We start from the raw sequence: 27,615 nt of genomic DNA on the forward strand, positions 1-27,615 counted from the left end.
TAAAGCTCTAAAAGTAACAAAACTGCAGCTGAAAAACAGCACAGACAGAAATACAATGTGTAGTAAACTCGGGGTGCAATTTATCAAAAAATGGCAAGCAGGCTAATATTGAAGAGCATGTTGAAATGTGAAACAGAAAACCATTAGAAAATAGAGGTATCCATCAGAGACATATAGGTGTCTGTGCAAATTTTCACCTGTAATGAAAGCATCTCAGAAGAAGTTACTTTGTTTTATACTGATTAGCTTCATGCTCTTAAAAACAGAAGGTGAAATTTTTAGAGAATGTCTTCAAGGGGGGGCAACTAGTATTATTGAAGGAATATGCACAAGCTTTTAGGCATATAAGCTGCCTTCAGATCTGAAACAGAAACAGCAAATTTCAGACTCTCTGTCTATCCTTAGATCATTATGACTCCAGTCCCACCACGACTCTTACCACCATATGGTGAAGCAGTCTAGTTAGGTGGATCAGAAAATCTTCTGGACATGTCTTCTGGTTATATTCTGTGGGGATAGTTTTTAACTTCCTCTGCCTAAACCAGCCATATCGTAAAGGGACCAGGTCTTGTTTTTTGTCCCCCAAGGAAAAAGCACATTGCTTTAATGACTCCAGCCAGTCAGTGGACCTTTCATTTGACCAGCTGCCCTAAACTGTGCTGTCTGAAGGTAGGAAGTCAAATAAAAAAAGACCCATGTTAATGGTCAGGCACCTCCCTACCTCATACTTTGTAGGGCCCTGCAGTGCAACCTAGGATTGCCTGTCAGTCAAAATGTGTTTAGCAATGTTATGCTATTAAGATATGATAACAGTCTTTTAAGATACTGATCCCATTAAAAAAAGTCACTGAGAACCTCCCTACCCTGGCTGATTTCAGTGGAAGTAGGACAAAGCTGATTTACCTACACAGATTTCTCAGTCAGCAATTCGCTGTACGCATGAATAAAAGGCCACCCACGTCCAGGAAGCTAGCACCACAGAAAATTGAAAGACAATCCTTTCTGGAGCTGAGCAGATGTCTTGCCCCCTTCCTCTTCCCTCCAAACAAGAAAACCCCCAAGCCTAACATGTTCCCAAAGCTGAAGAATCTGTTGTGTTTCTGAAATACCTTGTCCTGCATCTTGCATTTTCTAGGGTGATGCCTTAGGTAATGACTTAATGCCTTTATACCCTGTGCAACCTGAAGTACTGAATGGAAGGAAAGCCCATGTTCTTGCAGTATCTAACTCTCTGTTCCAGGTGAATCTCCAGTGTCCTTTTCCAGGAATATACGGGGGTTTTTTTTTTTCAGATTTTAAAATACTTCGTACTAGATGTCACTCTGCTACCTAGCCAGCTTCCTCCTATATTTCAGAGAGGATTTAATCTGTCTTCATTCTAGACGGAACCAGTTTATGGCTTCTTGGACTGCATGCCTCCCAGGTAATGCAAACCAGACTGATGAGAGGCAGTGTTTCCAAGAATGCAATGTGTATTACCTGAACAGTCATATCTGAAAGGCATTCTTGTCTCTACCTCCCCTGTACTGATAGACCACAGGTTAGTTTTGTGCTTTATTTGTCCATTAAGGAATTACAGCTTCCTCCCTTCCTCACAAAACTCACTAGTAGTTTTGTCCTGTGATGGGAGCAGATTCTTCCCTTCTCTGAGGAGAGTTTGAGAAGCCGGGGAGCAGGACAATGTTTCCAGGGCTAAATATGGATCCACCCCCATCTTGGAAATGCATGTGATACCTTTATTATTATCTATTAGTAATTTTCATTATTACCTTTATTATTAGCTATTTGTTATTATTATCCTTAATAGAAAAACATCCAGGCAAGCTTTAGGAAGCTTCCCTCTAGTGCAGACCCTTGCAAGAAACATTTTTGCCAGAATGGTACATACCTGGTTGGCAAGCACACTAAACTGTGCTGCTAATGTCAGTTTGCTGACGAGACTAGATGAACATGCTTGTGTCTCTTAAAATCAAGAACTATGCTGTGCATTTAAACGACTTCACAATGCTGAGAAAAGTTTCTGTTGTAGAATTGGCTTGATTTAAAGGTGACAGAATACAGTATCATGGTTAAGTTAAACAAGGGACATGAAAGGACAAGCATACATTTAGTTTAACTAAATTCGTAGGGAGAAGCAATCAGGAGAAACAATACATGATGTATTTCAGGATTAAAGTAGTGTGGAGAAGAATTGTGGAATCGGGAGTGTCGGCCAAGGTAAGATAGGACTTTGGCCTGTGCGCTGAGAACTAGCAGACATGTATATACGCCTGAGATAAGACCTGAACACCTGGCTTAGTTGTCTCCTCTGTAAGGAAACTGTAAACATCAAAATGAAAAAGCTCTCAGCTAGGGATGCTGCTTGCAGTCACCCTGAGGTGGCAGATGTGGAAGCCAAAGAAGAACTGAATAAAGCAGAAGAGGTGGCCTAATGAGTACCAGCTGATTCAAGAGCCAAAACAGGTGAAGGGAATTGTGAGCAGACATGTGATGGTTGCTGGAAGGAAGAGAGACTGTTTTTCTTAGTATATAAGGGAGACAAATCAGCTGAGGAGAGAGGCAAAGGAGAGAGAGACTGTGGGACTGCCCCCTTATGATAAAGGCTCCAGTATTGTAACAGTAAAGGATTCTGTGCATGTATATGTGAGGGTCTGTGCAATCATACACCACAAAGTAGGACCTACAAGCAAAATCTGTGGTGGATGCAAGACTGCTGCAATATTAATTGCAAAGCTCTTAGTTAAAAGACTTGGAGGAGATAGGCATAGAAGCAATTTCTTAAGCTTTGCTTTGAAGGGTGCAATTTCTAGAGGTGATGGATGCTTACACCTCTGCCCACTGTGATCAACAGCTGTGGTGGATCAAACCCCGTAGTCCAATGCTGTCCAGGACAATGTCACTGGCTTCAGAGGAAACATCAGTAAGCCCTGCAACAGGTAGCAGTGGTCAAGTCTGCCAAAAGACTGATGTTTGCTTGCGACATTTATTAGCTAGAGCTTGGCTTTTGTCCTGTAATGCAAATGGCTGCACTTGGGGAACACCCCCCTGAAAATCAAATCCAAGAAAAATTCCAATGCATCCCATCACCACAGCTACAACCAAAGCAGCCAACACAAATTCCTGGGCAAAGCAGACAGTAAAATATTTGCCAAGTTCCACTCAAGTTCAGCTCTCTTTTTTTTCACCCTATGTGCACTTCCTTTGCAGTTTTCCCCATTGCTAGTTAAGGACACCTTTTATGAAGGGAAATTATTGGAGTAAAACTTAACAAATGTAAGGGCCAAGGCAGCTGCAAGGCAAGCCCATGCAAATGCCCCTTGTATTGAGTTGGTTGCCTTTGTTAAAAGGACTTTTAAATGGACAAGTATTTTCCCCAGCAATGGCTGTGCACCCTTAAACTGCACTGAAGTTCAGATCTCTTTTTCGACTGACCTTAGGGCATCATCTGAAGTGTGACTCAGAGCACACAGAGGCTGAAATAAGGAGGAATTACTGGCTTTTCATAGGGTTGCTCATCCTAATTCTATTCTCAGACACCAGGGATTACTCATGCTTTTCAGAACATATTGCTGGCATCCTGCTATGCTGCTCATTAGACACAGGGGTCTCAGAATAAAACCTAGTAGCTGGGAAGGCAGGATGCGGTAGCTGTTGGCTAACAGAAGCAGCACAGTACAAACTGCATATACTTTACAAAACATAAGCATGCTTGCTTCATTCACCCTGCAGCACTTTCTCAGCTAAAATCCAAGCAAACTACTTTCAGGAGCAATTGATTTGTCTCCAAGAGTTGGAGTGGCTTATATGTTACTCTGAGGGGAAAAATCCAGCTGAATAGGAACAAACACACATACTTAAAAAAGAAAAACCTTTGCAGGAGAAGTGAAGTGAATCATAGAAGGAATTATTATTGGAGGGGGGAGGGGAAAAAGGAACAAGGAAAATATCTACCCCACCCAAAAAAAAGAAAGAAAACTGGAAAACAGTTACTTAGATTGTCGCCATTCTACATTTTGAATTAAAGACAGTATCATCTCCTGTGTTTAGGGGTTTTAAAAGTGCCTTAACATGATTGTTTGGCTTTTCTGAAACAGCCTGTAATTATTTCTGATTATGTAAATAAATTGCTGGTATTTTCTGTAAAGTGTTTCTTTCAAAACCATTATTATTGTCACTTCTGGGGTAGATCCATCTCAGCAACTCTTATATTCCATCCAGCTGATCTCCAACTGGTCAAATGTCGATACATGGTTAGTCAACAGAAAGGAATACACATTTACATGACACAATTCATTTGTCCTATTTTGGACATCTAAAATGAGATGAATGATGAGATGAATCATGCCCTAAAAGTGCCCATTGACTGAAAAGTCCTGGATGTCTAGCTCTGCTACAGGCACCTATATTGTACACGGGGAAAGTTAGGTGAAACAAATCCCAACACAGGTTTCTGAATCTCTTTTTGTTTTGCAGGAAATGCTGCCAAATCTCATATTTTCTGTACTGTAATGTTTAGCATTATATCCTGTTTTCTTGTCACCTACCTTACAGTCAAAAATGATACCTTGCAGTCAAAAATGAGAGCCACATTCTTCATTGTTAATTGGGCATGTTAATTTCAGTAGAGGTTCTTTTAGGTCAATAATATGTCCTCTCTTTTCTTATATTTTTCTACACAAAAAAATCCAACTAGGTACAAATATAAACATTTTCCTTTATAAACTGTTTCCCATTTAAAGTTTTAACACTATCTCAAAATTCAATACTTTCATACAAGATTTTAGTTCATTATGATCGCCAGAAAATCCTTTTTTCTTTTCTTTTTTTTTTTTTTTTTTCTTTTATGCTAAAACTGAAGATAAACACATATCCTCTTTACCTGGAACTTGTTCAGAAGACCATTTTAAGTCAACAGATGCTGGGAAAATCCTTTGTTATTTTTCAGTGGTGAAACAAGTTCTGTGCAGTTTTTCATTCTAGTTTACATGTATAACTACTACATGTTCAATTTACGCACATATTTGATTTAAATGTATGCTTAAAGTCCTTAGGACTTACGTGTGTTGAAGATTTTCCAAAATCAACAGCAAGTCAACATAGTCTTAAGTGGAAAGTCACATACCTCTTACGTTGTTATGCTTTTCCTGTCTCATTCCTCTAATGTTTGCTCTAGGAGAAAAAATCCACTGAAGCCAGTAGAAGTACAGGTGTAAAAAACAGATCAAAGGTTGAAAACAAGTTTTTTGTGCCCAAAGGACAATTTCACTTCTGAAAATCATCAGACTGAACAGGAGAGGCAGCAATTCGTACTTAAAAGTAGGACTTCTCTCACTGTCTACACTGCAGTGACCTTAGGCTTGAGAAGTGCTATGAGGGTCTTAACTGAAAAGCACTATGGGATTATAAGGAGCAGTTTAAAAACACATCTAAAAGAAAAGCATTTTCTAGAGCTAATTAAATGCTAGTTTTTTTCTCTTTCACCATCCCTCCTCAATTAAAAAGTGTGACTTCAGGGACTCTTTCTATTTAAAGAATGTCTAGGTGATATTACAGGAGAGGGAAGAGAGATAATAAATCACACAGCAGCTGTTGAAATAATATTATCCAACTTGTAAAGACATTCTTCCAAATCACTTCACACATTCGTCACGCCACCAGTATTGCATCTGTATAATGAGTTACTCCTTACCTTTCCCCTCTGGTGTGGCTCCCCATTCTTATGAACCGCCTACACTGGAGTTACGATTCCAACTGCGCTATGAAGTCTCTGCGAAGGAGAACGTGACTCAGCTCCAGCAAAGAGAACCTATAAACCCTGTTGATAGCTGACTATGGAAAACCACGGCTTACATGGTGAAGCATATCTTGACCTAAGGAAGAGAAAAGGTTTGAGTTTACCCATAGTTTAACCATGTTAAGAAAAACTGGCACAATTAGAAAGCTTACCCAGTTTTAGTAATTTGATAAGTCTTCCGTCAGCAGTTTAGAAGGCAAAAAGGGATATTTATGAGTCACCTTTCTTCTGAACAGCAAGTCAACAACTTCTTACAGAGCAACAGCAGCAACTACAGCATATTTTCTTGATCCATTCTGGTATGGTTTCAGATCTGGTTCATGAAACATGAGCCATAATTCTATCAAAGCTTATCTCTTCCTGGAGATGGGCTAGGGTAATGTACCCATATTGACTCTACAACATCTATCAAAGGCTGATGAGGAATGAATGCCATTAAGCTGCCTGTCCTACCCTGCACAGGAAGAAGAATGGCCATTTGCTATATATGATTCATTGTAAAAAAAAAAAAAAATTCAGAAATGCTTTCTGGAGGCTCCATGTTGCCTCATTACTTTCTTGCAGTCAATATTTAAGTAAAACCAATAGAGAATGCATATACGTGGTTTGGACTGCAGAAGTTTACAACTTTGATGACTTTCAAACCTGCGTTAATTCCCTTTTCACTGGTCTCAAAATCAAACAATGTTGCAAATGCATCCTGAAAGACACATTGTTTTTCCCCCAAGAAAACATTTAGCTAACCCTGAGAAGAAAGTTTTCTGTCAATGCAGCTGCAAACTATCCTTTCCAAGGACACAAGGACTTCAAATCACTTTATAAATAACAACTGGTACAGTGTCCATTTGAGTAAGAGAACTTCAAACTCAGACTATTGAAAAGCAAACTGATCTACTTCTACTGACAGAGTGACACCCTTTCAGTAAATCATGCCATACAATTGAGCCAGCATTTGGCATAACCAAGGAGAGTGAGATTTTCTTAGAGATCAACCACTGGAGGACCGAGAGATTGCTGTGTTGTCAGGAGATCCATTCCATGTCAGGAAGTTTGCATCTCCGCATGGTGCTAGCTGTTCATTCTCACCAAGACTGGAGATTTCTGTTACCTTTGTGTATGTCATTTACCAAATCAACTTTCTGTGTGGCCATACTGTAACGGAGTGTGGTAGGTTAACCTTGGCCAGCTGCCAGACCCCCACCTGGCTGCTCTGTTATTCCCCCTTCTCAACAGGACAGGAGATAGAAAATAAGATGGAAAAGCTCATGAGTTGAGGTAAGGACAGGGAGATCAGTTACCAATTAGCGTAACAGGCAAAACAGACTCTACTTGGGGAAGATTAATTTAATTTATTGCCCATTAGAAATAGAGTAGTATGGTGAGAAACAAAGACAGAACTAAAAAACCCATTCTTCCTAGGCTTAACCTCACTCCTTCACTCCTGACTCTTCTACCTCCGCCTCCCCCAAGTGGCACAGGGGGATGGGGAATGGGGGTTGTGGTCAGCCATTAACAGTTCCTCTCTGCCTCTCCTTCCTTCTCACGCTGTTCCCCTGCTCCAGCGTGGGGTCCTGCATGGGCTGCACTGTGGATATCTGCTCTGACGTGGTCCTCCATGGGCTGCAGGAGGACAATCTGCTTCACCATGGTCTTCCCCATGGGCTGCAGGGTAATCTCTGCTCCGGTGCTTGGAGCACCTCCTGACCTTGGTGTCTGCAGGGCTGCTTCTTTCATTTTTTTTCCTCATTCCTTTCTCTCACAACTGCTACGCAGTATGTTTTACCCTTTCTTAAATATGCTTCCACAGAAGTGCCACCAGCTTCACTGATGGGCTCGGCTTTGGACAGCAGTGGATCTGTTTTGGAGCCAGCTGTGTCTGGCACGGGGGCAGCCCCTGGTCTCTTCTCACAGAGGCCACCTCCTGCTACCAAATCGGACACATAAGTCTGATACACTAAAGAAGTAGATATGATCATCCTTTGGTTGTTTGGGCTATAAACCTTTCCTCCACCCGCTTTCCCACATTACCACCAGTTTGTTCGTGAAGTAAAAAATTAAATAGACCTAGTTCAAACCACAGCCTGCTAGCCCACCGTGTAACTGATGGGATTAAGGCGGGGGGAGGGGGGGGGGGACCACAAACCATCTGTGATTCATTCTAAGGCAAATGTAAACCATGACCAGAAAGCATTTTAGGGAAGTGGATTTTAGCAGTGTGTGCACAGCTTTGGATACACATTAACACAACTTTTACTGAAATGAGATTTGAAGCTTTACAGAACTGAACCAGTAGCAATCCATGCCACTGGCACAAATCCCGCATGAGGCTGGGGAACCACACCATCCCTTCCTCCAGAAGGGCTCAGCAATAGCAACCAGTGCTTCTGGTCTTCTTCAGGCTAGCTGCTTCCCTGCAGAGCTCTCCCCATTGAAGGCCAACTACAGGTTTCTTCTAGCATCAAAGGCAGAGAGTCCTCTTTAAGGCATACAAACCATTACAGTAAAATACACTCACAGATACTCAAGTACAGGCAGCCACCGCTGTGTTTCTGAGGGCAGCTGACCTCATGGGCTTTGGTCCTCAGTGGAGAGGGAATATACTGTGGCATGTGAGGAGATTGCCTTTCCTCTTCTGGTAGCAAGTGACAGTAAAGTGACAAGTGAAGGCTTGTCACAGCACTTCTCTTTACTGCACTTTCAGGGTCAATTAGAGAAGCTCCCTTAGAAGAAGGTCTCCTCTCCATTCCATAGGGGAGATTTCCCTAAAATACCTGAAACTTTGTTGCTTCAGTTTGATGTTACAGTTGGCAGTTTCAGACTCACCAGAAGGTAGAGGGCTGAGGAAAGAAAGGAAGAACAGGTCGTTTCTTTAGTAACTAAATCCAGTGGCAGGCCCTGCCTTTAGCTTAACCTTTGCAGTTGTGCTTTTCATGACTTTATTTACAAGTTTATGTTAATTTTTGTAACTACCTCTACCTGTCACAATGCTAGCAGTAGGTGCCAAATCTGTGTGTACTAAAGCAAATATCAAGTAGCTTTGCATTTAGGGCAGGAAAAAAAAATTAAAATTAAATCCTCTCTCAAGGGACCCAATCATCCTGCCAGTTTAAGTTGTAACACACACCTGATGAAATGATTGTGCCTCAAATTAAGCCTTCCAATTTGTGCATAAAACTGGGTCACAAAGCTTATTTCCTCTTCCCCTCGTCCCCCTTCACAGCTCCTATACATGCTAGTGCACTATATTACACAGAGCAAAATATATGCTGAAGGGCAGAGCTTTGTAGATAGTTTTTCAGCATATCTACACTGTGTGTAACAGGTACAGCTTACAGCCAACTCAAAATCTGAATCAAAACAAAGTGTATTTTACAGAGGTGCTCTTTGAATCCATTATTGTTATGCTGCTCACTAACCCTAACGCTATCAATGGAGTAAGATTACCTCCTCCTTTTTTTTTTTTTTTTCTTTTTTTTTCTTTTTTTCCCCCCATTTGTGTCACCAGCATCACAAAAGTTTTGAGGTTTTTTTCCAAGTGTTTCTCAGTCCCTTGAGTTATTCAGGCAGTTTCCAGACTGGAGTTTGTAAGCCAACTTAATAATTGTTGTTATTAATTTGCAAAATGTCCATTACAATATGCAGTAGTCGCAGAAGATTTCTGTTTTTTCTCCAGGTGCAGGTAACAAAAAAAAAAAAAAAAAAAAAGGATTTTAAAAAAAGTAGATCTAAAGTAACCTGTACTTATTTAGAAGAATTATCATTATACTGTAAACTGGGAGATAAAACATTTGTCACACATACTGACAAAGCCTCCCAGGCAAAGTCTCTTATCACTCAACCATCCAGACAAACAACTGATCGTTTTATCCCCCCAACAGATGTTCCAGCTGCTCAGGTTAGTGGAATACCCACTTCCATCTCTGCCCAACAGCAGCAGACTCAAGCTCTTGAAGGTCACCATCTGACACCAGGAACAAAAGGTCAAACCATAGTCTAGACAGAAGCTGTAAAGTGGGATGCTCAAAAGCCATCAGTCTGACAGACTGAAAGGGGAGCCTAGCAGGATTTTTGCAACAGATTATGTGCAAAATAGGCACCTTATCAAACATACCTTCCTTCCATTAACTTAACAAACAATAAACACATGTCGGATTTTTGGCCCACACTACAATCTGTATAATTTCATAGTTGTTTGTGCATCTTATTTTATCCAAAAATAAAGCACAGTTTTCTCTCTTTCTTTCTCAGTAAGGTACTCAATCACCTTATGTTAGGAAACCAGATCCAAAAGCATGAGTCAAACACACTACAGATATACCTTGATGGAGACAGGATCAACTCAACTGAAGTTACTAGAAGAGTTCCAGAGATTCGTTTAAGCCTAGGATTAAATTCAGTCTTCTATCTGGAAACACCAACTTGAAAAGCCATGGCAAAACAGAGAATTAAACTATACAACTGTTGCACTTCCATTCTTTTTCTTTCCAAACCCATCACAACACTGCTACTGTCATCCCAACATCAAGTAGTACAGGCACCCCAGTCAGATCTCTGACACTTTTTATTTGACCTCCTCAAGGCCCAGATTTCATCCCACCTGTTTTATACCTCGCAAATAGAATAGCAATCTGACGGTGATGAATGAAAAATGCAGCAAAACATTCCGGATTTACAGTCAGCTAGTGCCTTATCATGTTTCCACTTGCTAAGCTCTGCTGTGGTGTCACGGAGCAGAGTTGGACACCTTCTGCATTTTGCTACCTAGCTCTAATATGCATGCAGCTCCTATGCCCCCTGCCTACTTTGATTACTCCTGCTTTTGGCAATTAACACCAGGAGATTAACAATTGGCTCCAGGACAATTGACTCTGGAGGCAATTAGCCTCTTACAGGCACCTCACTGGTTGCCAATTTCATAGAGGTGAGAGGTGCAGGGGCTATTAATGAAATGCATCAGGAAGAAATAACTGAGCTGTCAGTTAGTCTTGGGTCTCATCCATAATTCTGCTTGAGAACAAATGCCATATTCTACATCCCATGTGAATCACAGAAGACCAAGTGAAGTCACCTTAGAAGGACTGCTTTCCTTTGCCACAGATGAGGGATTCATTGGATGCTCCCGTTATGGTAACATCCATTTAAAATTTTTGCTGTTTTATACAAATTAGGTGGTAGTGAAGTGAAATGACAAGGACATGGCTGTGCCAATCTGAAGTCATACCGTTCCTGTCAGACTTCTAAAACACTGAGTAGACACATTTCTCTTGCCAGTCTCATCTTGTGTATAAAAACAGATATCTTCGCTGTGATGATGTGCTGTTTGCAATGCTGTGGTCAGTTTATAACCAAATCCAAAAATACATGAGCTGTTTCAGAAGCAGATGGTCTGCTTGATCCATTTAAACAGCAACAAAAAATGTAAGAGATTTTTTTTTTACTATTTGTAAAAAAATACACTATGAGCTCAGTTCAGCAATCCTTAACTATTTGAAACCTTGTTTATATTGGTAAGGGTTGTGTGGGCATACGTCCTTTGAGAACAAAGAAGATGGCTTCCAGGTTTTTATTGTTCAAAGAGCAAAGAAATACACACCATTCAGCAAATCCTCATGTTGAAAAACCAGGTAATGTACAAGTAACAAAATGCTACCACAGCTCCTATACCAGGAGCTTCTAGGGAGTAAATTTGTGAAAGGAATTAGGCGTTTTATCCCTGCAGAGGGATCCTCATGCACCCAGGGAGAGAGAGATGCTCAAGACTGACAAGGAATAGAGTGCTGAGCTGTCCTCAGAGGGTGCTGTGGGGGAGGCTGCATCTTACATCTTGTCCCTTTCCATGACTTCATTTTGCAGCTACGTCCACCTGGGAGCCCGCAGTTAAGTATATTATCCAATAGTAATTAGGTATTAACAACGCCTGCAGCCAGGACTGGAGATGCCTGTCAGCTCTAAACACCAGGGTTGGAAGTCTCAGCCCTTCATTAGTTTGTCTGTGAGGATAGACAGTGGGAGACAGTGTCATAAACCTTATTAAAGTTGAAATAAACAGCATCCACTGCTCGCTGCTTGTCCATCATGCCAGTCATCTCATTGTAGAAGGCTACCAGGTTGGTTAAGCATATTTTCCCCTTCATAAATCCATGCTGACTCCTCCCAATCACCTTCTTATCCTTCATATGTTTGCAAATAGTTTCCAGGATTAGTTGCTCCATTACTGTCCCAGGTATCGAGGTAAGCCTGACCAGCCTGTAGTTCCCCAGATCCTCTTTCTTGCCCGCTTGCAGATAGTGTCATTTGCTTTCTTCCGGTCTTCAGGAACCTCTGCTGATCAGTATGACCTTTCAAAGATAATCAAGAGTGGCTTTGGACAGACATCAGCCAGCTCCCTCACCACTCGTGTATGCATCCCATCAGGTCCCATGGAGTTATCCATGTCCAGTTTGTGTACACGTTCCCTAACCTGATCCTCCTCTACTGAGGGTAAGTCTTTGTTGCTCCAGACTCTGCCTCTGGTCTCAGGGGCCTGGGATTCCTGAAGGCAACTCCTACCAGTAGAGACCAAGGCAAAAGCACTGAGTACATACCTCAGCCTTTTCCATGTCCTTTGTCCCATTCAGCAGCAGGCCCACATTTTGCCTACTCTTCCTTTTGCTACTGCCTTTCATAGCCCTCACCAGATTCAAATCCAGGTGGGCTCTGGCACACTCAGACAGCGTCTCTACATTCCTCCTGGGTCACCTGAACCTGCTCCCACCTCTTGTATTCTTCCTTTTCTTACCTGGGTTTTGTCTGGAGCTTCTCGTTCATCCATGCAGGCCTCCTGCCACCTTTGCTTGACTTCATGCATGGAACAGATGTGGGCACCGACAGTAAGGGAGGGCTCCAGGAGCAGAGTGGGTTCCCTTTGTTGAGCTCAAAGAACATCTCCCATGTCTGCATTTCCAGATATATATATTTAGAGTCCTCTCTGCACAGCATCCTGGACATGCTGACGAACAAAATGGGGGAAGAAGGTCACCCTGGACTGAATGAAGAGCAAGGTCATACAGTCTGCCAAAGAGATTCCCTTGAGCAGGACCAAACGGTTTAAAGAAGCTGAAACACCTTTTTAAAGAGTAGTAGCAATTCTGCTTTTCCTGCTAGCTGCAACACAAGGAACAGCAGGACGATCCGGCTGGAGGACCTCTCCTGTGCAGCAAGCAAAAGGGACAGAATTTAAACAGTTTGAACACACATTGCAGAAGAGGATGCACAGTTAAGGCTGCACCCATTTGTCCTATGCTTGAGTCTGTTTCCTGGAGTTCATTGCCTGCTCTTTCACTTTCTCTCTCCCATTCTAAAAATGTCTCTTAGCTTGTATAATCCTCCTTCAATAGATTTTTTCCTGTTAGCAAATTAAAACTAGTGCTCTAGAGGCCAACAAAAAGCAGTCTTTTAGTGCAGGTGGGCTTTTTAAAAGGTGCTGAGCATTTTATTTGAGAATTGGAGAGGGAGAAACAGTCACATAAAAATTAAATTACACCTATTTGATACCAGTCATCATTTTATTGCACATAAAACCTGAAAAGCAAAACATTTAAACTCTTCTATATTTTCAAGTCAGTTATCTTGTAAAATATTGTATTTAGCATAAAATATATTCTCAACCAAAATATTGATCTACCAGTTACCCTAGACAGAAGGCAAATAAGTGTCAGTTTAATGGTGTCTGGCATTTCAGTTTAAAACCTTTCAGTTACAAAGACAAGAAGGTGACTTCAGAATCCCCATATGCACGCTGGGCTGGATCTTCTCCAGGCCACAAGCAAGGGGTGTACCTGGGTCTGGTACTTGATCTGCACAGAGGGCAAGAAATGCAACCACACTGCCAGTGTTCTCGGATGAGACTGGTTTGCCTGCACCACAGAGGGAATATAGCAGCTCTTCATAGCTTGATTTCTCAACCATGGTATTGCCTGTGAAGTGGACATTGAGGACCACGGTATAAGGTGGGGTTGCACACAGGCATAACATGGATGGAGGAAAGGGACTTTGTGGCTGATGCTGCAAATCACCTGTTAAGCACTTGCTAAGGTTTTCATCTACATAAAAAAGCCAGCCATTACCACATCTCTACCAGAATTCATCCCCTCAAGGAAGAAAGGCCTTCTCCGTTTATGACAGGTAGCTCACCTAGGAATATATCACGATTCAAACTCCTCAGTGACCAGTACTAAACAGCCTTTTACTATACAGTCTAGAAGGTTAGAATTTCAAGGCAAGACACAGAGCTGGAAGGAAGCATGGCAGCGTAGAGACTGGCAAACATTCCCCTGAAAAGTATATAGACTCATAACCTGGCAGTGTCTGGAGGGAGGATCCATACAGACCTGAGGGGAACTCAGAGCAAAGTCCACTGAAAACCTGTATTCCTACAGAAACAGATATAGGTACCCATTATCTGACAGAAGGCACAATATACCATGCTAATTCCAACTGATCCAAGCTGGCTCCCTCCGTAGAAGACCATCTAGAAGAATAGGATGGGCATGTCCTTTTCTGGCATGAAGAGCTCCAAGGCAAGGGTGCTACAACAGAACGACAGCTACGCTTCAATTTGTGCTGGTATTCCAGCACTTCTGTGACACAGTTTCAGAACAGAAGCAAAAAAACAGTGACTGAGAAACAGAAAAAAATATTATCATTTGGATAGTTTCAAAGCTTTTCAATCCAACCGAAAGTAAAAACCTTTCTACAGAGTGGTCAGTGTGTGTGAACGGAGCGGGATGCCTCTCATAAGAAAATGTAGGTGTGCATTTTTATACCCAGGAATCAGTATAATGCCTGACTGCCTCACAATAACAGTCATATCAGAAGCTTAAGGGGATGGGACAGGGAAAAGCCTTTGAATTTGACCCTAGTCAGAACAGGATTAGGGCTTTAAGGCCACATGTGCGGCTGAAAAGCACAATACTGATGCATACAGTATTGGTAAAACAAACAGTCAGAAGAGCTTTGAAGAGCTACTTCTGCCAGTAGAGACCAACTTCTGTCTTGTGACAAGCATATTAACCTTTTGAAGCTCTGATCCAGGTGTCTCAACTGTTCTGTGATAATTCTCTCTCTCACCATCAGCGTTGCACATTACACTCATGCTATTCCATTTGCAGCCAGGTCACAGGGTGCCGCTGCTCTGAGATCATTTATGGTTTGACTCCACACACCCCTCCACCATTTTTTCAGGCTTAAGAAAGCTCAGCTCCTGCAGAGAGGCCAGATTTTTTTCAAAAGCGCTTAAGCTCCCAGAGTCTCTTCTTGGTCTCAATGGGAGATGAACTCTTTAGAAAATGCCAAATCTCCATTTAAATTGTGCAGCCCTGTTGGAAATCCGATCCTTAGCATTTCAGATAGCATTACAAACCCACAGGCTATGATGGTTGCAATTCATTTTGCAGCTAAAAAGTCCAATAATATACGGCTGCATGCTTGATGTCCAAAACTGGACAAAGCACGCTCCCTTTTATCAGCGAAAAGAATGCAAACCAGCTACCTCTCAAGAGTGCAATTGTATTAGCGCCTGCTTAACCTTCATATTTAGATAAGAAATCTTAGGCATTTTGTGGTTGTTAGTACAATAACACCTGCACAATCTCTTGATTACATTTATCCCCATGTCACCCCTATCGGGTAGTGTTACCACCTCCATCTTGCCGATAAGGAGTTGAGACAGGGAGATGGATTAAGTTAAGTCACCGAGACGGGTGGAAAGTCTGCACTAAAACTGACAGCTAACCCAGGATTCTGCTCAGCACTTGCTGCACTGTGGACTCTTTACATAGAGGAAGTACAAAATGCTGAAACGATGAATTTATATTCTGGAATTAAAAAACCAACACATTGACCTCATTTGATTATTTTAAGGAATATATTGATAGCTAGTGCCAAGAATGACTACTGCATTCTAGAGAGAGTCCTAATACCAGATATAAATACAGAAACCAGCAGGCAGATGGAGAACTGCAATATGGGTCTCTAAGAAACCAGCAACAACCTTTAGCTTAATACCACAAAACTGCTGTATTTCTTTATACAGCATATCAGTAGGAAAGTCCATTCGAAAAATGGTTTTGTAGAGTTGTTAAGGGTTTTTTTGTTGTTGTTGTTTATCCTTAATGCTTTTTAGGTGCTAGTCCTATGAACCCTTACACTCCTTCACACCCCAACAAGCAAACGTGCTCACAAGTATTTATCAGAGATTATTCTTCCATGTAAAATACTTACAGAATTGGATTCTTCAAGACTAGAAACTATCATTTGTGAGTTGGGTAATAGTAATGGCTTTTTCTTCCCTTGTGTGAATGAAGCAAGCTGATATTAGGAGGGCATTAATGAACCTTACTGTCTTCTCCAGAAAGCCTTTCAGACCTAACTTATCTAAGTCTTCAGCCCCTTTCAAAACTTTCTACACCTACCTTCACCTTTTCCTTATCCATCCTCCTGGAGTCAGAACCTACCACGCCCTAAGGCATAGCTGTTGTCATTGCTACAGGGCTTCCTGATCTGCCAGAGGTGCTGTCCTTCGAGAGGAAGTAACTGAGGCCTGACCCTGGAAATGCTTTTGCACACATGAAATCACTCAAAAGCATTTTCCCGTTACGCTCTCACTACTCTGTTTCAAAGAGCATTTCCTTCCTCCTCCTCCATGCACTGGGAAGATACCACACATGGTTGTGAGTGTGACTGTAGCCCTCCAGGGCTGCAGTTTGCTCACAGCAGATTACTTGTCTACAAAGCATTTTCTCACCTGGGTCGCCTCTTTAAAGGGAATTTCTCCAGCCTGGGTTTGTAATGTTTCTGTAGAACATTTATTACATTGCTATTCACCAGCATGAAATCCATGCTCCATGTGAGTTCATCAGCTATAGCAGCAACTTCCTAGACATCCTGCTATGCCCAAGGTCCAATTCTTAAATCCAATTTTCTCCACTTTAAGGCTGGCTGTCACAGTTTCCATTTGAGACTAATTTGGTAGCTCAATTTTAGAATCTGTTACTCCCAGCAATTTTAGCAAGACTGGTCTAATAAAGGCAATTTTTCAAAGGCAAGTTGGTGCAATTCGTTGTTCTCCATCATATTCGCAGGCAAATTATTTATGTTCAGTACACACTAAGAGGATCTCCAATGTTGGACTAGCACTATCCTTCACACAGAGTTAGGTGTTACCATCATGCCCTCCAGGTACTCTCTTTTCTTCCCTACAAAAGTATCATTAGTAGGCTAATATTGCTAATACTGTCATCAGCAGATTTTTATTCTGCTTCTACCTCTACTACTAAGATGCTATGTAAGGCCAGTGCTTCACTTTCTGTGCCTTAGCTTCTTTACCTCCAAAGTACAGATAACATGGGTATTGTGAAGACTTCTGGACTAACCAGAAGTGGGAGAGCAAGCCAGAATACAGCATTTAAATGTTTCCATCCCAATGAAGTTGTTCGTGTTAACAGTAGCTATTTTTCCTACAGCAGCCTCCTTGCACTATTTCACTATCACCCACTCTCAGTAACAGCTTAAAAGCTCTGTATGGTCTGTCTCATCTACTCTCCAAGTAATATTGAACAGAACAAGTTTCCTGGCTGTTTTCTGCACTTCTGCTTTTGCAATCAATGTTCATCATTGTTAATTACCCATGGTGTTATTACAGATCTCTACTCAGCGAAAAAGGCCACCACAGTATCATGTACTGGATATACCTTGAACGAAAAGACAGCCCCCCTCCCAGCGGGTTTACAATCTGCAGGTGACCATGGGTCAATATATGGATGCACAGAGTTCCAGGTAAGAGTAAAAAGATGATGATTAGGTAAATGGCTCTCCCCTCTCTCTTCCACACCTCATGTGTGAATTGTGAACCCTCTTTGTCCTCCTGAATATCAGCCCTAGATTGATACATACAACACACCAGACAGTTTTAGTCCTGGCTGCCTCATAAGGGACGATCTCAGCGCGTTCCTGACACCAACTCAGCCTGCTTAGCTCAGGGCAGACAGGCTACGGCAGCTCCAGGACCAGCAGCTGCTGGAGCCATCACATCACCTAGGATTAAAGCAGACTAAGACAGAAGGGACTGCCCTTCTCTCCCCGCCAGAGAGGAAAGCGAGAGCTGCAGGGCAGCAATACCTGCGCAGCCTGAGGGGATGCTGTGTTAGATCTAGATGAGGTAAGGAGAGCTGTGCTGCCCCTTCATTTAACTCTTGATGATCAAATGAGCAGCTTCTATGTTCTACCCCCAAGCAGATACACATTTACAAATTGGGGGTGGGAGGGGGAGTTCTGAGTGCTGCTTCTGGGTCTTAGGGAGAAATCAGTGCTGAACTTCAGCTGGAAAATCTAGCTTACTAAAGAGATCCCCACAAAGGAAGGAGAGCCTGGTGCCCTTAAGGCACTTGGGATTTTTCTAGGCTCCCAGAGCCAGTCCTACAAATAATGAAAACCATAATGAAAAACAGAGAATAAGGACTCAGGCCTGAAAATGAACTACTTTTTGCCCTCTTGCCTACGCAGAGCCAGATCTGCTGGGACAGGGACAGGAATTCCCCTACACTGAGCTGCTCCCAGAAGGGAGGCCCTGGATCACAGCTAACTGGGTAGCCTTTTGCTAAACTGCAATTTCGTCCTCCTTTGCAACTACAGTGCAGCAGGGTCAGATCAAGGCTCCTCAGCAGCACGGACAAAACGCCCTGAGAAGAGGAGCAGGAGGCAGAGGGGACAGTGGGGTTTCGGAGGTACTGTGGGGCACAACAGAAGTGGCACATGGCCTGCAGGGAGGGGGACACCCACGTCCCCCATGCCCCACACACCCTCACCGCCACAGTGGCCCGTTTGGCTCCCCGGGACTCAGGCATATGCTGAGGGGGGAACCGAAGTATGGCCGTTTTGCTTCTTCCAGTGGCTGGGCCGGCTGCCCTCGGTAGCTGCCAGCATCGCAGTTAACAACAATTTGATAAGAAACCTGCCTTTTTTTGCTCCATTTCCCAGTTCATGGCCTGCTTTTGGTCAGGAATTGCCTGAACAGGCAGCACAAAAAAACTCTGCCAGAACCAGACTTCCCGCACGAAGAAGCTAACAGATACCTCAGCTGGACGTTTTTGGTAGCCGGAGGAGAAGCTCCCAAATCTTCTGCTTTATTTATTTATGTTTTTTCCCTTATATGAAGCACAGTTAGAGGAAAAAGAGCTGCGGGTGAGCCCTGTGGCAAGAGTGCTTTTAACCATTTGCCTCCCATTGCTGTTCTCCCTTCGGTGCAGCTTCACTTTGGTTTCCTCGCCTCACAGCGAGCAAAGGCGCTCTCCAGGCTTTTCCTTTCCCGGTGATAAATGAGCTTTCGGGAGGAGTTATTCCTGATATATATCTAGGTGTTCCTCTCTAGATTTATAGCAGCTTCGTTATCATCTTGAATTACATATAAACTGTGGGCCGGCTGCACGCGATCATAGCAATCCCCTGAACGCGAGTGGTGAATAACCCAAATACCTCTGGGGTGGGGGAAAAACACAACCTCGCTTTTACCTTTCAGCCGGAAAGGTAGGACAGGGAGGCCGGGTGGGTGCGGGCTCCTCGGCGGGGCTGGAAGCCCTCAGGGCGCGGCGCTCCGGGGAGGCCACGGGGGAAGCCCCGGGGCCGGGGCCGGGGCCGCGCCGTTGCAGCGCCACCTGGCGGCGCGCCGGGGCGGCGCTGGCGCCTGTCGGCACGGCTTCATGGCGCTGCCGGCAGCGAGGCACCGCGCGGCCCCGGCGGGAGGTTCGCTAGCGACCGCTGCAGGCTGCAGAGCTCGGCGGTAAAGTCACGCTGCCCGACGATTTAACAGCGGCGATAAACGCCGCATGTGCCTGTCGGGGGGAGTGAGGTCCCGGGGGGCTGCAGGCCCCCTGAAGGCCAACTGCCGCCACATACCCCCATCACCTGCATCAGAACCTGCCGGTGAAACAGGCCTGCCGCCAGCCCCGTCCCCATCTGCATCTTGGAAGTCACCCCAAAACTGCCAGCTGGGTTTTGAGTCCCATCGCTAGCCCTGGCCGTGCGCTGTGGCAGCAGGTGACAGAGGGCAGGTCTGTCAGAGTCAGGTCTCTGAGGTCCAGGCAGAGGCAACCATGACAGGCCTCCCGACGGCCTCTCGGTGGGAGCGGGGTCACTTTCGCATTTTTCTCAGGGGATGACTGCAGAGATCAGGAAGAGATGCATAAGATAACGAATGTCTGCAGTCTGTGCTGGGGCTGTATGCTCTGCTACAGTCGACTTGAGCTCAGAGCGGATAAGCGAGCTTTGCCCATAAGCCACAACCAGAGCAGGACAGCACGGGGAAAAGGACAAGACTGAGAACTGATATGTAATGGCTTCAGGATACGGAAAGGGGTGAGGGAGAAGCCCACACCAGAGTATTTTAGTCTCCCTGACAGATGGTCACCTTTGGGAGAAAGCCCTCCTCCTAAACAGAACATTCTCCAAACCATGCTGTCATACGTGCTTAAACATAAACATGCTTTTAACAAAATGCCTTTCTTAACCAGTTTGCTGTTCCCATCTTTACCTTTTGGCAGGGGGGAAGGTAGTATTTATAATGTGGACTACTTCTACTGAGAATTACAGATGAGCCCTTGTCTCAGCAGAAACAGAGAAATGTCATTGAGAGGGATGTGTGACAAGTTACAAAGAGGGTTATTCTGAAGAGTGGGAGGTTTTTCCAGGATTGCCATTTCTTGTCAAAGAAGATTTTATTTGCAGGGAGGCTGCAAGGCAAATGTCCACGCTACAGTGGGCATCCCCACATTTCTCTAGGAATTTTGTGTACATAGAGTTCATGAATGCAGAAAAGAACCCGATCCTTGCAGGCATGAAATAGGTATATGCCGTGCTTAACGGACAGTTTTCTACCTGTTTCTTAAAGACCTTTTCCAGCACTGAAGATACTACAGTCTTCCTGGATAATCTATCCCAGTGCCTTACTATCCTTTCAAACAGAGGTATTTCCAGATGCCTAAGCACAATTCCTGGGACAGAGATAAGTGTACATACGTGGTGTGGCCAGTAGTGGTGCATGGTCTTGCATCCAGCAAGGCTGCTGGCTATCTTAAAACTCCAAACAAATATTTAAAATTTTCGAATTCCACTTGGCAAAATTTCTAGGCACAAAAACTCTAAGGATGTCAAATGCATGCTATACCTATCCCTGCACTCTTCCATTGGCACTGCAGAAAACCAGAATGCCAAGTCAAAAAAATTGCCATTTTACCCAGTATTATCTGTTTTAAGGAAGTGTGGAGGAATCAATGCCTGAGAGTACAAGCAGTATCATAGCGTTGGTAAACAAGAAGCCAGGGGAAGATGGAAAGTGAAAGAAGCCGTGGGAAAAAGGGAGATAAGAGGTGGCAGTTAACGGTTCTGAGGGCGTGACAAAGATAAGGAAATTAGAGGAAGAGTGTCGAGATGACCTTTGCTTAGGGGATGTACTAGGGAATTCTTTGAAGTGCATACGTGGCATAATGTGAGGTATAAAAAGGCGCTTGTGCTGTATAATAAAGGGATTTTCGTCTTCATCTTCGTGCCCACTCAGACGGAGTCCGTGTCCTTATTCGCCACAAGGAAGAGATGATACAATTTTCACAAGACTCTGGATTTGCAGGATAGACTGAATGCCTGCGGACTGCAAGCACAGTAGTGCATCTTACCTGCACAGCACAGGTCCCATGCAGAGGACTCCTCAAGGCTGGTGCAAGGACTGCTGTGTGGTCTGAAGCCTTAGCAGTGGGAGCAAGCGAGCAAGTAGCAGCTCCTGCTGCCAGCATCACTGGGTCACCCTGGCCCCCAGCTTCATGCTCTGCCTTATTTCACCCCGTGTTAGAACCGTAGCAGTGGTCTCCTGCCAGTGACCTGTGCCTGAAGTGCCTTCTGCCTTCAGCATTTGGAACTACTTGGCTTTGCCATCCTGTCACCAAGACGTTTTGAGTGGTTGTAGGTCCCGAACACATATCACTTAAAAACAAGGGATGCTGTGTAAAATATCTATGTCTACCACACCAAAATCTCTATCATAACACCAGCAATCAAAGTAACTGTTTATAATACCCTACCACTCCAAAAACTATACGTTTCTTTGTGTTTATACAGACACTTATTTTTGCTTGTTTAAGAAACAGGTGTGGGAGTGAATCCAGTTATAATGTGTGAAATTCTCTACAGCTTCTCAGTTTAGACTAAACTGATTATTCTCTGAGGCTACATTGTTAACTGGAACAGCAGCCATGCAGGAAAGGTAAACTGTTTGGCTGGCCAACGCTTGCATGATCAAATAATTAATCAGCCTCGAAGGCAAAATTAGATATCCAGGAACCCTGCTTCTTTGGGATTAGATTTTGGAGTGGAAAAGGTCAGACTGAGCTACCAGCTCTAATAACTCTCTATACTTTCTTCTGTCATTTTTATTTAATTTGTAACAAGAAAAATAAGCTCCCATCTAGAGCAAGGTAAAGGAGTTTTCTCTTTCTTGTTAAGGTCCATAGGGCAAAATCCTGACATACTTTCTTAAACCTCCAATAATTATTTTTGGCTTGATCCCAGTTTGGTTTCTAACAGACATTTGCCTGCAATACAGAAGCCCCCCCTTGCCAACAGCAAATTTATTCGCTCTCTGGAGAGAGTCACCAGGCTGGAGGGTCAGGACCCACCAACTTACCATTTACCACAGATCTGACCAAGATACTGCTTCTACTGAGATCGGATTGTGGAGCTCCTACCGCTGCTGAAAGATGGCAGGATCTGTCTCACATGGAAGAGGAATTAATCCTCTTGTGATATTAAAATGGGTGCAGTGGGGAACAGCGAGCCCAAAAGTACTTGACCCATCCCTATGGAGATTAAAACCTGTGCTGGAGATATACTAAGCCCCTGGTCCACAGAGCATGCTCACGTGATTAGCACCTCTAAACTTCCTTGGGATGCCAATTTCTGATAATGACTTACTCAGACAGATGTAGCATGCAGAGCGTGTTAAATGCCGAAGTCAGGCTCAGCTTCAGATGTCCTCAGCTACTTTGAAAGCAGAGATGAATGGGAGAAAACCAACAGCACGCAAAATCCTTAGGGTTTTTCCTTCTGTTCAGGTGACATCTTCCATCTCTTCCCAGCACAGCTTTGACACCATCACCTGCGAGCAGCTGGCTCCATTTCTGGCACTTACATACAACTGTGATAAGCTTGCCCCAAAGGGAGAATCCCCCACGACCCTCATATTACTAACAATTTCAAATTTTTTCGTCTCCATAATTACATGATTAAAAATGTTTATTATTCCTTGCAGCACTTAAAAGCTAAATAGGCAAGACAGGCAAAGACAAGGCAAAGTATGGAGTCAGGGTGAGATGATTCTCCACAGTCACCTAGCAGGTCAGTGGCCAGGCTGAGAGAAAAGCCCTGGTCACCCACTACAGTTTGTATTATTGTAGTATCCCACAACCCTCAGCCCCGCAGCAGGACTCCAGAATATTCCCAACAAGCACAGGCTGGGAACAGGCACTTCCTGCCCTCACAGAGGATGACCATATCACCTTTAGAGCCCCTCCAAAGAAGAAGTTTGTGTGCAGCGAGCAAGACGGTGAGCTACAGTGCACAGCATTTTAACTTCCGACATGATTGTGCTTGAACTGCATGAGAAGCAAAGTAACCTGCCTCCGACACACAGAGCACACGCGGTGCCTGCACAGGAAAGGAATGCAGAGCAAAGCGGATGCTCCAAGTTCACAGCTTATCTTTCCTGCATGCTGACTCCCCCAGCGACAAGCCCCAAACAGCACCGGTGCTGACAAGCGGGTCCAGCAAAACCCTGAATGCAACACTCAGAGCTTGTGAGGATGCTTGGGTGGATCTGTGGCCCAAAATGTCCTCCCTTCTGTTTCCTGACAGGCACAGCCTCATAGGATACTCTCTTTAATATGTAAGTCCCTTAAGATGCATATGTCAGTGGTTAAAGAGGGCAAGCTGGGGGTGTAAGGAAAATACTTTTATCCTACAGCTTAGGAGTGGTCCAGCTAAATAGCAGGCTTCTGTACATTAGGTACACAGGGCATCAGTAGAACTGAATGTAATTCACGCATTTCCTACCAGCCCTAAGCTCAGCTTTCACTAGAACTTTCAGTCCTCTCCTTCCCTGAGCAAAGAAATCTTTCCAGTTTGTTTGTTTTCTAAACAAAAAATAAAAACTAGGAAGAGGGATATTTCTAAGCTCTCTATTCACTCCCAGTTGTTTACAGGTATGCTGCTGGGACAGCAAAGTCTAGTTTTAGTGACTGGTTGCACTATGAAACTTCCCAAAGACAGCTCTCTGTTTTGCCAAGAATAACTTTTCTGTACCAAATTAATTTCCATACTGAATGTACAAGGGGGAACGGAAATTTGAGGAGTATGCTTGAGAAATAAGACTTTCAATTATAGGCTCTCAACAGGCCTGGAAAATTTTTTTTTTGGTCCACTCACCTATGTGTTTTAAAAGTACATAAGGCCACAGCATAACCAGAGTACCGTTGCCATCATTTTTAAAGTTTGAGAACGGCAAGCAGATTGTGTCTTATCAGGAAACACCTCTGAGGTTATATGTAAATCACACACGCACACAGCTCAACAAGATGTTTGTTGACAGTAAGCTCTCAGCTACCGCTTTCCACTCTTCACAGTTGCAGCCAATGTCACTGTCTTTGAAAAATAGGCAGAAGATGACAAAGTGTATTGCTTAAGGTACCCAGCTGCAGTAAAACTGAGAGTCCTCCTCTCTTGTGCCACAAATCAGAATCTTTTCCAATTCTTCCTCTAACTTGCAAGATTCCTCTTGAGCAACCCTAACTCCATTGTATTTCGGAGTAACAGAACCAGGTTGCTGGCTGTGACCTTCTAGTCCCTTTCAAAGATATCTGTGGTTGGCATTTATATGAAAGGGAAGGAAATATAGGATCATTTTGGAGACAATTCATAGCTGGACAAATGTAGCTGCGTTTCTGCCACTGCGCTACTGAAATGGGTTGAACACACCTGAGAAGTGGGATGCTATGAAATGGTGATTTTTTTTTTTAAACTGATGTCTTTCACTTGAAAAATACAGAAAAATTCTTGTTCATCTGTCACTCAAAAAAAACCCAAACCCAAAATGCCTTACAGAAAAGTTTACCAATTCATAACAAACAGCAGGTCTCAGTCATTGGCTAGGGCAAATTGGTCTAAGTTCATTCATTTTTTATCAGCTTAACATATAGTTTACATAATGCATAAATGATAAAATTTGTTCAATCTGAACAAAAAGGTGGACAAAGGAAAAACCATTGCTCTCTTTTCACAGGTGGAGAAATGGAGCATCAAGACAGAGATGACAGGTCTGTCTTGAGCTAGGAAATCCACATGAACCAGCTCTTCCTGACTTGGACAGAGCACCTGGTGCTTCTGGACATACATGTGTGGGCTTACTGCTGTGGGTAAAGGTATTAAACCGCTGTTTACAGTAAATGCGATGCAGGGAGAACCCAACATTGTGTTGGATGTTCCCCACCTTCTTTTCCCATGTTGAGTGATGTGACCTCATGTGAGGCTCAGGACACACCCACTGTTTCAGGTCACGTCATGGGTATGACTCACAAAGTTATTTGACTGAGATGGTCGAGTTGGCAAATGCCTTTTGTGAGGGCTGAGAGGGTCAGACAGGAAAAGCCATGTCCCAGTTGAAAATCTGGGACAAAATAGCATCTCAGAAACTTGTAAGGATGAGAAAAAATATTTTCCAGTGTGTCCAGGTCCAGCCAGGACATCTGGTGACCAAAGCTTGACAGGTTGGGTGGTTCATGCCTGGGATCCCAGCTAATCACGCTGCTGAGCCTGACAAATTGCTTGCACACAGCTCTGGGCTGCTCTGCGTGGTGATAGTCAGATGTCCACATGATGTCTGGCATCACTACAGAGATCCCAAAGTCACCCACCTGCCTAAGGAAGAGCAAAAAGGTCTCTCTTCTGTCCTCGTCCACTGACATGGCCACGGAGAACCATCCTTCCTCTGAAATGAGCTACAGAAGTGGAGAAGTCTGGCACGGCAGTATGTCAAAGGCAGTATTTTCCCTGTGATTTTTATGGGTCTCTGCAAGAAGGAAATTAGAAACTGAAGTCTACACTCTCTCCCATTTATAAATGTGTCCATAATGTGTACGTTGTGCTGTAGGTTAATGATGCAGTTCTCAAGCAAGATTAACTGCTGCTTCAGACAACCATCAATTTTTTATGATTGCAAGACCATTTCCCTACTAAAAATGAATGTTACATCCCCCAAGGGATGGGCTGTATTCAGCATCAGTCAGGTGTGTAGGGTGGGAAGATGAGAATAAAATAAAAAAAAAAAAAGAAAGCAGAAGACACAAGCTAATTCCCCAGCTCCCACACCAGGGACCAGGTACATGACTTTCCTCACCGTTACTTCTGAGCATCCTGAATAAGGTTAAATATGCAGACATGTAGATGTGCTACTGACCCTCGCTGATGGGGCCAGCTCCCTCTAAAGTGAAGCTCTAAGCATTCGATGCCCAATACCAGGCAACAGTGACTTTGCACAAGGGTCATCCTGCCTCAAGAGCCTGGGACATTGTTTGTGTCTGAGAAAGACAGTCCAGAGATTTTTTAATGCTATAGTTGAGCTTTTTCTTAAACTTAGCCGAACTGTATTTGGGGCAGATTCCAAGAGGCTGCCTATAGCTGCATCAGCAGAACAAGGGCACTCACCTCATCCAGCAGTCCATTTTAAGACATCTGTCTAAGAAAAGTGGGAAGAATTGTCCTTCGTAGGTGCCTCTCTCTCTCTCATCCTTTCTCTCTCTCTACAACAACTGTAGAAGGGACCCTGATGCCTAACCTAGATTAGAAGCTCATTTTTAGATGTCTGAAGCAAGGGGAGATGAATCCTCATCTGAAGTACAAGTCTTTGACCCTCTAACTCTGACCAGGTGCAACTGGTGGGCCTGAAGGGATCCCAGCTACCTTCATTAACATTAATCCACATTTTAACCTGATTGGTAAAACCATTACCACTCAGTCTGAACCTTTTCAGAAGACTAAGCCAAAAGCCCACAGTATCATTGTAACTATATCCTTTGATTCAGCTTTGGGCTGGCTTGTCCTCACATACCTTATTTTAACTCTATGTAGAGAACGCCTGTGCAAAGAACCTTGTATCCTAATAACCAGATCTTTGTTTTGTTTTTGACTAATGAAATGAGGCAAGTTGAGAAAAATAAATAAAAATCAGGCCTCATATCACTAACCAACAAGATGTTATATTGCCATTACCGTAAGTGCATCTGATATCTTTATTAAAAAATGGGACTGGAAAAAGTTTATTGTGAACATTGCAACACTAACTAGGCTCTTAGTTAAATGCAATCCAGCTACTTGAAAAACTGTTCTGGTGTTGGTTCACTGACAACAGCTGAATGACCCTCTGAGAAAGCCCATGCTTATGTTCATGCTTAACTGCATTTCTTTCACCCAACTCCTACCCACGCTTGGAGTTCACAGCTGAAAACTCTGGGCCTCGACAACATTAACATTTTCTAGGCACCTCCCATTACTCCACAGTCACAACCGCAGCTATGGTTGGGCTTTGCCATTTGCAGCTGTGCTGAAGAAAGCATTTCTGGGCTTGCTCTGTTGCAAAGATGTAGGATGGGAGGGTCCAGATATTAACCCTTAAACATATAGCTGCCTTTTGCTACAAACCACAACAACCACTATTGAGTTTACCTTTCTGCTTCAATATCTGCATAGTGAGA

At 43.5% G+C, this 27,615-nt stretch overlaps 1 long non-coding RNA gene across 1 annotated transcript; it reads right to left on the reverse strand.

Moving 5' to 3' along the window:
• Nucleotides 1-27,026, reverse strand: LOC142085335 (uncharacterized). The gene is made up of 3 exons (XR_012674632.1): nt 21,496-27,026; nt 5,690-5,870; nt 1-5,186 (listed from the first exon to the last, which is right to left on the reverse strand). It is a non-coding gene; the product is annotated as an uncharacterized LOC142085335 (long non-coding RNA).
• Between the last annotated feature and the right edge of the window lie 589 nt (nt 27,027-27,615).

The sequence above is a fragment of the Calonectris borealis genome, chromosome 1 (assembly GCF_964195595.1).
Source record: "Calonectris borealis chromosome 1, bCalBor7.hap1.2, whole genome shotgun sequence".
NCBI classification, from domain to species: domain Eukaryota; kingdom Metazoa; phylum Chordata; class Aves; order Procellariiformes; family Procellariidae; genus Calonectris; species Calonectris borealis.